Source organism: Myxine glutinosa, chromosome 4 (assembly GCF_964187855.1).
Source record: "Myxine glutinosa chromosome 4, kmMyxGlut1.1, whole genome shotgun sequence".
Classification (NCBI taxonomy): domain Eukaryota; kingdom Metazoa; phylum Chordata; class Myxini; order Myxiniformes; family Myxinidae; genus Myxine; species Myxine glutinosa.
The window spans coordinates 106916689-106928088 of record NC_136264.1 but is presented as its reverse complement, the minus strand read 5'-3'; positions in this window follow the sequence as shown (position 1 = coordinate 106928088).

Below are 11400 nucleotides of genomic sequence, written 5' to 3'. Positions count from 1 at the left end.
GATATTATGGTCAATACTGTCAAAAGCCTTGGAGAAGTCCAGATAAACACCACTGCATGAGAGTAATTATGAATATCAAAAGCAACTTTATTAATGAAATGTAGAATAGCGTCGAAAGTCGTGTACTTTTCCTGAAAACCAAACTGGGAATTTGCAATGATATCAGAATGCTTGAATATTTAGTGTGGATATGGATTACTTTTGAAGAATTTTTGAAAACTAGTACACTAGTATATATCTTTATATATATTGTTGCGGTTTTGAGTTTTTTTTACAAATAAAGGTTAATTTCCCCCTCATAGTTTAGTCACACTACAACACGTAGCCTCGCGATAGTTCAGTTATGTTTTAGTAAATGTAAGCATAGTCCTTTTCCTGTGTTAGTTTTGCGTTGAGTAGAATAATGAGAGTTAGGTCCTTCCATTGCTTATGCCGCCTCGGTACTGTGGCTTTGGCACAAAATAACACGAGGCCAGCCTAACAAGTCGATCAAGGCCGAAGGAAGGCGGAGGAGAAGCCGACGGTAAGCGCGAGACGCCAATCAGGGCTCGAAGGGAGTGGCTTAGCACTGCGTCAAAAGGCGTGGTTAGAACATTCGATGCGGGCTAAGGGCGTGGGAATAAAACCCTTTGCGCAAAGCCCCCACCTCAGTTCTGAGGAGAGAGGCGCTTGAACAAGTTATGAGAAGGGAGAGGCACTTGAGAGTTGAATGAGTTCTGAGGAGAGGTGCGCTGAAAGAAGTCAAAGGGGTTTCGAGGGAAGAGGCGCTTGGACAAGTTGAATGCTCGGTTGAGCTTGAGGCAGATCCTGCCTATTGAGTTACGTGAGTGAAAGCGCGCCGTTGATTAATAGCGCTGTGAGAAACTGCCAAGCCGGGCGAGAGACGCGTATATCTTCTCGCCAGCCTGCCTTTGTTCGAGAGACATGCTGCAAGGATGCCTCCCGCCACCTGCTTGCCTTCATCGAGGGACGTGCTGTGACCTGGGAGGGCCACGAGTTTTAGGGGAAGTAGTTAGATAGATGATGCTGTGTGTGTGTGAGGAATTGTGTATTGAGAAAAAGTGGAATTGTGTTGGTGTATGGAAAAAGGTGTGTGAGCACAAAAGGGGTGCGAGATAAAAGGGGTGTGAGATAAAAGGTGTGGGAGACAAAAGGTGTGTGAGAAAAAATGGTGGTGCGAGATAGGTAGTGTGGAATGCTTGGTGTGGAATAAAAGGTGTGGAATGCATGGTGCGAAGGAGTGAATGGGGGGAGATGGAAACCATTCACGGACGCCCGGGGTGGGTAGTGTAAAGCCAGGTAGAGAGCTTAGGCAAAATTTGTATGGATATTGACACCTGTGGTGCAGGTAGTGGAAACGTAGTGTCTTTGTAGGGTGCGTGAGACTGTGGAATGGCTGGGCGTGTGGTTTAATTGGTGCGTATGGTTATTTGGGCACTCTGCCACTGGTAGTTTGTCGGCCAGGTGAGGCCGCAGGTAGGCTCTGGGAGCCGGTTAGTTGTAGTGTGAGTGGGGCCCGAGGATCCAAGGACAGACCCGGGTTGCCCAATGCCAAGGTGGGCATCAGGGGGTAAAGTGCCAGGAGGGGCCTTCCCCAGTTTAGGTAGTCGCAGGAGCAGGTAAGCTCGGGTGGCGACTTCAGTGGCAGAGGTGCGCAGGTAGGTAGACCTGCTAGTGGAGCCACACGACCCAGCCCCAAAATTGTGCAAGGGCACAGAGTGAAAATTTGTGGGAGTGAGACCCAAATTTTGAAGAGCACCACAGAGTGGTCAATGGGATTTCGGGTTTTTAGAACCACATAGTTTAAAGAAGGCCGATTGGCAGGGTACGACCCCGGGTAGGTTAAAAGTAATGTCAGTAGTGTAGTTAGGATGAGAAATCCCTTCGCACCATCCACAGCCAATCACCAAGGAGGACGAAACTCCACACCAGGGCTTTGTAAACTGTTTGAGTGGTAAAGACGCATCAGGACGTAATGAGACATTGTGTTTGTTCCATTCCTTCCTTCCTGGGAGGGATTGGGAGACAAATTTGATTTAGAGGGGGATATGGGAGACAAGACGTAGAGACGAATTTGTAAATACAAGGAAGGGCTAGGGTAGTGTAAGCCGACGATGGGGGGTATGGACGGCTAGGGACGAGCCTGCTCTGCTCGCTCTTCCGCGCCCCTTGCGCTGCATTACCTTGTGTTGCTGTGTACCATTGCGTCCTTTCCGCTTTGCTGGTCGTGCTTTGTCTCTCCCCCCACCCCAGGACCATTTTGGAGGTGGAGCCATGCAGCAACATCGACCTGTGCAGCATTCCCTGCTGTCCCTTGCTACATCTGTGCAGACGAACTGCGCAGCATTTGCTGCCATATCCTTTTGTTATAACTTTGCTGCCACAAACACTTTGCTGCACATTATTGCACTTATGGACCACAAGTCTTGTGGCCTTACACCTCTGCTGTGCAGCAACTTGCTGCAGCATCACCTTGCATCTTCGGACCACTTGTTTTGAGTGGCATCAATGTCACGCAGTCGGACCACATGAGGTTGGCCCTGCCGGGCAAATAAATGAAATAAACGCATTTGTTGTGCATTTTTATTATGGTGTGCTAGGGATGAGAAGATTTGTAAGGTAGAAAGCCCTGAAGATCAGGAATGGCCTGTATGCTGGTCTGGGGGCTAGCCGGTTTGATAGGCACACAGAAGAAGCAAGATGCAAGATGCAAGAAGTAAGCAGCAAGTGTTATGAATTTTTGAGTGTGTTTTGTGTTTTTGCTGTGCTTTCTCTCCCCTCCAATCTTCTCTTCAAAAAGGACAGGTCCTGGGTCATAGAATTGTAAATAAATTAAGTTTTTTTGTGCTTGTAAATATAAAATGCTGCCCACCGGCTATGTGTTTAGTTTGACAAATTCCGCAATTCGGTTAGTTGTGGGCATGATTCTGTTAGATAGCTACTCAACGCAATAGGGGGGGGGGGGGACATATTTAGTGTTTTAAAACTGTCGCATACATGGGTTAGAGTAAATGTTAGGGGGAACCACACCTATATGTCACATGTAAAAGTAAGGTTAATTTTGCATATCATTCTCAAAACCGGTCGTTCCATTTTGTTGGGTTCGACTTGGGGACGAGTCTGACGAGGGAGAGGGGTAGTGTTGCGGTTTTGAGTTTTTTACAAATAAAGGTTAATTTCCCCCTCATAGTTTAGTCACACTACAACACGTAGCCTGGCGATAGTTCAGTTATGTCTTAGTAAATGTAAGCATAGTCCTTTTCCTGTGTTCGTTTTGCATTGAGTGGAATAATGAGAGTTAGGTCCTTCCATTGCTTATGCCGCCTCGGTACTGTGGCTTTGGCGCGAAATAACACGAGGCCGGCCTAACAAGTCGATCAAGGCCGAAGGAAGGCGGAGGAGAAGCCGACGGTAAGCACGAGCCACCAATCAGGGCTCGAAGGGAGTGGCTTAGCACTGCGTCAAAAGGTGTGGTTAGAACATTCGATGCGGGCTAAGGGCGTGGCAATAAAACCCTTTGCGCAAAGCCCCCACCTCAGTTCTGAGGAGAGAGGCGCTTGAACAAGTTATGAGAAGGGAGAGGCGCTTGAGAGTTGAACGAGTTCTGAGGAGAGGTGCGCTGAAAGAAGTCAAACGGGTTTCGGGGGAAGAGGACTTGAACAAGTTGAATGCTCGGTTGAGATTGAGGCAGATCCTCCCTATTGAGTTACGCGAGTGAAAGCGCACCGTTGATTAATAGCACTGTGAGAAACCGCCAAGCCGGGTGAGAGATGCGTATATCTTCTCGCCAGCCTGCCTTTGTTCGAGAGACGTGCCGCAAGGATCCCTCCCGCCGCCTGCTTGCCTTCATCGAGGGACGTGCTGTGACCGAGGAGGGCCACGCTGGGCGAAGCTGTTCCTGAACAACGGAGCCGGCGCGTTCAGCGCATGAACATTTCCTTTCTTCATTTCCCCCTGTAAGTGTGATCGGGTCCGTGTCTGGGGAATAAGCTAAGACTGCTTAAGATCTGCCCTGTGTCCCTTTTCCTTCTACCAATCTCTGTAAATAATAATTATTAAACCTGTGTTCTTCCTTCTATTCGACCATCTCGTCGCTTCCATCTATTGACTAAGCGTGGTACGAATTATCGCTCTAATCGGGTTCCAATATAAGACAACTGCAAGGAGCACGTGGTACGCCATGCACTCGGACGTACTCAAATTACACGTGGTTCGTGCGAGGCTTGATCCCCGCTTCCGCGGCGGCATAGGTACTTAGGTACGTGCGAGAATTGTCCCGGAACCCTACCCTGCATCTGCCCAGAAGGGGCGATTCAAGTCTCTCGGTTGCGACGACCCAAAAAGACCAAGGGGCTTAATCTCCCCTTGGTAAGGGCAGGAGGGTCGCGCGAAACCATAACAATATTATATATATATATATATATATATATATATATATATACGGTATATATATATATATATATATATATATATATATATATATATATATATACATACATATATACATATACATACATATATACATACATATACATACATATACATATTGTTGCGGTTTTGTAAATAAAGGCAACCCCCCCATATAGTTAGTTACACCACAACATGTAGCCTCGCTTAGTTAGTTATTTCTTATTAAATGTGAAGTATAGTCTCCTTCCCAGTGTTAGTATGCGTTAAGGCAGGTAGAGTAAGGGTAGGCCTCATTGAAGCCTGAAGTACCGTGTCATGGGCCTAGGAAAAGTCTTGCAGGCCCGAAGGAGGAGCTGGAGGGCATGGCCGGAGAGCAGCGAACAGCCAATGAGAGCTAAAGGGAGTGGCCAGTAAGTTACAGCCAATGGAGGCTGAAGGGAGTGGCCGAAGGCGACCAATAAGGGGCTGTCATGACACGTGACCCCCGGCGGCCAGTGAAGGCCCGTGGAACATTCGAGTGGGGCTCCGAGGGGTGGGGGGGGGGGGGGGGGGGCTAAAAATAAAACCCGGTCCGGACCCCCGTTCTCTCTCTCTCTCTCTCTGGCCCGGGACTCTGAACGCTCTCTCTGCCCTGACGACCCCTCTGCCTGGACTCCCTGAATATACGTGCGCTTTTGCCTTGCTGACCTTGAGATACGCTCCTCGGATTCCTGTTATGTGCACGACTGATCAACGCCCCTGGCGCGAACATCCTTGGGGGTATCCGCCAAACAAGCCCGTCCGGGCAAACTGCACGAGTGGCCGCGCTTTGGGCGCATTCCCCTCTTCCTCCCGTTCCCCGAACGAGTCTGAGGGTCCTTGTCTGGGAACGTAAGTAAGGCCGTTAAGATTCTTCGCTGTGTCCCTTTTCTATGAATATTGTACATTTGTGAATAAATCCTGTGGTTTGTTTCCAACCTGTCCGCCATCGTCTTTTCACCATTGACCTAGCATTGCACGAATTAAAACCGCTCAATCGGGTTCCATAGTGTTAATGGCACGAGTTACGCGACGCACAACCGCTTGGGCGTTAAAGACCAGCGTGACTCGTGCGAGGTTCAGCCCCCATTCTCACGGCTGTGTGTGTTGAAGGTACTCGGGTGGTGACCGTTAACCCTTCCGTGCGCAGCTGCGGGCTCGGTGGCTGGAATTGCCAAGCAATCCGTCCACCACAAGTATAGTGTGGGGGCGGCCTCATGGACTCGAAGCTCGAGGGGGAGCAGGGCTTAACCCCCCCCTCAGTACGTCGACGAGCTCGAGATCCGCAACAAATTGGTGTCAGGAGTGGGATTTGAACCCGAAACCAACAAAATTGGCGTCGGGAGTGGAATTGGACCTGCAGTACGTTTCAAGTGCTGCGAAATTACGAGCGCGTACGAAATTTAGTTTAAAAACAAAAAAAAATTGAGTTCATGCAATGGCTGGCCAAGACGACCAGGGGCCGGTGGGAATAGAAAATGTCGACGAATTAATGACCCAGGCCCAGCAGGAAGAATTGGTAGAAGGGGAAGTTGATGAGGGTGCAGCAGGAGGAGGAGAAAATCGCGGCGCCTCGCATGTGGTGGTCGAAGCCGAGCCCACTGTGCGAGCCGGGTTTAACATTGAATTATTCTTGATTCAAATGAAAGCATCCTTTGAGGTGCAAAGGGAGGAAACAAACAGCAGGATGGAAAAGATGGCTAATCGGATGGACACCATGGGGGAAGAATCCAGGTGCAACATGGAAAAGATGGCTAATCGGATGGACACCATGGGGGAGGAAATTGGGCATAGGATGAGCAGGGAGGTAGCAATGGTACGCGACGAGGTGAAGCGGTGCGAGGAGCGCGTGGAGAGGGAGTTGAGGCGGAGTACAGGTAAACTACAGGGGGGGTATGGAAGAACTGAATCGAGAGGTGGAGAAATTGACTGTGGGACAACAGGAATTAAGGGAACAGGTGGGGAAGAAAACCGACGTAATCGGGGGGCTGAAGGCAACGCAAAAAGAATTGAAGCGGGAAGTGATAGCGACGAATAAGGAATGCAAAATGGTGCACGACGGACTGACGAAGAGGGTGGATGACGTAGTAGAGACAATGGGAACAAAGGAACGAGAAATTAGGACACATATAGAGACGACCAAGGTAGCCTTAGAAGGGGAGATTTCGGGGGTGCACCGGGAGATAAAAGAGGTGAAACAGAAGCTGGAGGAGGTAGAAGAAGGCATGAGTGAAATTAAAAAGAGACGGAGCGAGACAGAGTGAATTAAGGGAGGAGGTGATGGAATATGTGCAAGGTTTGTGTTCGCACCGTGATGACGTGCTTGCTGACCAAATAAAAAGTTTGCAGGTGCTGGAGGAGAAGCGTGGGAGGAGAAGCCCAGAGGTGAGTGGCGATGATGGCGGAAATGTGTTTGGTGCGAGGGGAGGCTCGACGAGCTTGGGGGTCGGGATAGACCCGGGCGTTCGCAAAAGGCCCATTGTGAGGTGTGCGACTGGTACGGAGTGCGTGGAGAAAGAGTGTGCACCGGGGTGTGCGATAACGGGGTGTGTGAAAGGTGTGTGTGTGCCTGGGTGTGTGAGTATGGAGTGGGTAGCGGGTTGTGATGACGCGGCCCAGGCATCGACACCGACCGGGGTAGTCCTTAGTGGGACGGGTAACGCACGCAAGCTCCCAAGAGGTAGTGCACTGTGGGGACCTGAACGGTTCGGCCCCGCGTCGACCCCACAGGGAGTGGCGTACGGGGTACGAACGTCGGGTGGCCATAAAGTGCCGCTCACGCCGTACGACTGCAAGAGCGATTTGAGGGCGTACCTGGCGCAGTTCGACCACATGTGCAGGGGTAACGGTTGGGGGCCGGACGAAGGTGGGATACACCTTGTGGCAGCACTGCGCGGTGCGGCAGCGGAGGTCTTGACTGCTTTACCACCGGGTGCTATCACCCTGTCAGATCTCCATTCGGTCTTAATTAATCGATTTGGTGTGGAACAGCAGAGCGAGCTTGTTAAAGCTCACCTCGCGGTGCGAAAAAGGAAACCCCAAGAGACCATCGGGGAATTGGTGTACGACATTCGCCGCGCAGTAGGAATAGCGCTTGCAGACATGGCTGCGACCTCCCAAGAAAGCTTGGCACTGGACCACTTCATCCAGGCCTTTTCGGACCCCGAGCTCCGGCAACAGCTCGCCATGTGGCGCCAGCAGACCCTGAGCCAGGCGGCCAACGCCGCAGCCCGTTGGGAGGCAGCGAGACCCTTGGCCCGGGGGGGTGAGCGCCACGCGGTGGCGGTGAGACAGGTAGGGCCCATAGCTAGTGGCGGGCCCCTGAGAGGGTCCGCCACTGAAAGGGGCCCGGACCTGGAAGACATGGTCCGAAGGCTGGTGGACCAGTGGTTAGCGGGATCTGGACCATGGCAGGTGGCTCTGGCGGTGGCACGCGGTGGGCCACTATCAAATGCCCCAACTCGAGACTACAGGGGGGGTAATTTGGAAGTTTGGAGGCACGCACCTTACCAGGTGAGGTGTTATCACTGTAACCGGATGGGTCACCATGCACGGGACTGCAGGGCCCCGCGCAGGGATGGACCCCGGCAGCCGGGACCATCAACTCCGCCCCATACGGATCGGACAAGCCGATCCCAGACACCCCCCCCACCCCCGCCAGAGCCCGTGAAACTAATATGTGCCGAGCATGCAGGGCCGTGTTCGGCAGCAGAGGATGGTAAAGAGCCCTGATTGATGCGACAGGTCATTTATTGTGGCCAAATTGGCATTGGTAGTTTGACAATTCGATGCAAAATTGCCGGCGTAGGGGTAGATGCCGTTGTGGACACAGCAGCAAGCGCCACGATCATCAGCCCTGTGGTCCTTGATTCGAGTGCAGACGGTTGGGATCACATCCGGCGTCTGGAAAATCATAGTTTGCAGTTGGCTACCGGGGTAACGGCCCCCATCATAGGACGTGGTTTTGTGACCCTCAAGTTAGGGTCGGTTAAAAGGAAGATAGAGGTTTGGGTGGCGGAGGTGTGCGAACCATGCCTAATCGGGCTGGACTTGACTGCCAGCGGTTGTAAAATCGATTTGTGCCGGGGGATCCTGCAGGTGGGAGTAGGTGAGCTGCCATTATACGGGGTGAGCACGGCCGAAAGGACGGAGCTGGAGGCTTCTGAGGCCGTGGTGCCGGCCCGATGGCGGGCTCGCCCAACCTGGCAAGGGTCCTGCGGCCTGGTCGAACCGGTGGCAGAGCAGTCCGTCCCGGGCTTAGTCGTGGGGCCGTACCCTCGTAAAAACGGACCGGCCGGTGGTGGCCGTCCGGGTAATTAATGTCAGTGCAGAACCACACACTATAGGAAGGGGCACGAAGATAGCCGGCTGCACCCCAGTTAACGAAGTCGCGGAGGTGAGGGACGAGAACATCCAGCCGAGCCGGTCCCAGAGGGAGTCTCTAGCAACCAGTAGGAATTGGCCCGATCCCATTTGCGAGATGGTAAACCGGAGTAGTGTAGAGTTGGAGGAGACCCAGCGGGAGGCCTTACACAAATTAATAGAAACCCATTTGGACATCTTCTCCTTGTCCTCTGAGGACATTGGACGTACGGGCCTGGTGAAACATCAGATCCACACCGGTGAGGCCCGGCCTATTCGTCAGCCCGCCCGATGGCTCCTTTGGAGCAAGAGCGAGGTAGCTGATGAGCAGGTAGAAAAAATGCTCAGTGCAGGTATCATTGAGTCCTCGGGAAGTCCTTAGATGTCACCAGTTGTGTTGGTTAAAAAGAAAGATGGAACCACGCGGTTTTGCGTGGACTATCGCCAACTACACAACGTGACACTCAAGGACTCGTATCCCCTGCCTAGAATGGACGATACCCTCGATGCCGTTGTGGGCTCAAATTGGTTCTCAACCTTGGACCTTAAGAGTAGGTATTGGCAGGTGGAGATGGATAGGGCAGGGAAGGTGAAAACGGCATTTTCCACAGGTAAGGGGCTGTATCCGTTCACTGTGATGCCGTTTGGTTTGTGTAACGCCCCCGCCACCTTCGAGCGATTGATGGAGCATGTGCTGGGCGGCATGCCATGGCAATCATGCCTGGTGTACCTGGATGACGTCCTGGTACATGCTAAAACATTTCCCCAGGCCATAGCTAATTTGGACCAGGTGTTTGGGTGCCTCAGACAGGCAGGGTTGAAATTGAGTCCGGCCAAATGCACTTTGTTTGCCAAGGAAGTGGCCTATCTAGGTCACGTCAGTCGCGAGGGGGTAAAAACAGACCCAGGAAAAATTACAGCAGTAGAGGAGTCCGCACCTCGTAACATCAAAGAAGTGCGGGGGTTTTAGGGACTCTGCTCCTATTACAGGCGCTTTGTGGCAAAATATGCGGAGATAGCCAGGCCCCTTCACCGGCTTACGGAGAAGGGGACGAGGTTTAATTGGACAAGGGAGTGCAATGAGGCCTTCCTAGCATTGAAGGGGTATTTGACATCCGCACCCATTCTAGCTTACCCCACCAATGACGGGACGTTTACTCTGGACACGGATGCAAGCCAGGAGGGATTGGGTGTGGTCTTGTCCCAGACACAGGGGGGCGTGGAGAGAGTGATCGCGTATTATAGTCGAGCCATGAGTAGGCCCGAGTGAAATTATTGTGTCACTCGTAAAGAGTTATTGGCTATGCTGGCTGCCATGAGCCATTTCCACCCGTACCTGTACGGGCGAAAATTTCTGGTTCGAACTGACCATTCCTCCTTGCAATGGCTCCTCCGGTTCAAGGAACCTGAGGGCCAAATTGCAAGGTGGTTGGAAAAGTTGCAGCAGTACGATTTCAGTGTGACCCATAGGGCCGGGAAGGCTCATGGGAATGCCGATGCACTCTCTCGACGTCCCTGTCTGGGAGAAAGCTGTAAATTCTGCGCGAGACACGAGGACAGGGAACAATTGGCAGACCCCACCCCTGCTTTCATAGTCCGTGCAAACCGGGTGAGAGGGCCAATCTTGCCACTAACCGCTGATGAGGAATTTGGAACTTTGGCTTGGAGCCAAAGTTTGGACCATCCCCATTGGTGCAGCGGGCGTGGCCGCCGCAACCATGTGTGAGCCGCCATTTTGTGCGCCTCCAACCTCGTGCGCGGCGTCGCCATTTTGTGCGCCTGAAACCTCTGCAACCACATCCTCATTGCTCTCCTCCTCTCTCTCCCCCATATACATTTCCCTGGGGTCCTGGGTCGCTTCTACCCCTTCTAACTCTACCCCCACCGGCATCCGGTCGCCTTGACGATCCATGGCACGATTTCATTTGGATGTTAAATAAAATTTTGGCCACTCGTAATTTTGAGTGCGCTAAGCGCACTTCAGATCCGAATCTCGCTCCCGGCACCAATTGTTACGGCCAATAGTACAATTGGTGTCCAAAATTTGGGCTAATTAAATTTAGTCCCAGGTTCCAGATCCCACTCCTGGCACCAATTGTTGCGGAAACAGAGTACGGCGCTTCCCCTTAGCGGGGGGGGGGGGGGGGTTAATCCCCCTTCTATTTGCACTGGCCGTCTCCACTCCTGAAGCTGCCCAGCTCCCTCCACAAGGCAGGTGAGCAACTTCGCTCGAGACCGCGGACAAGATGTTATTTGCCGAGCGGATTAGCAGCCGCGGCTCGAACCATTAGCAGTACTAAAACCCGATTCTTATGCGTTGGCCAAATCGTGCCACAGGTATTCAATGGGGAAATCACAAAGACGAACGGATGTGAAGAAAGGAAAGCAAAGGGAGGAAATAACAGGATTTATTAACCAATTACTATTTACACAATCAAAGGAACCAAGGAGAAGGAAAGAAACGAAAATAATTTAGAGAAGAGGAAGACACATTGTAATTCTACTTATCTATACAGTCTTACTTAAACCCCAGGACAACACAGACAAACAGACGACAATCAGACTCACACGAAAGCGGGTTAGCAGGCAGGAATGACTGGAAAAAGGGAT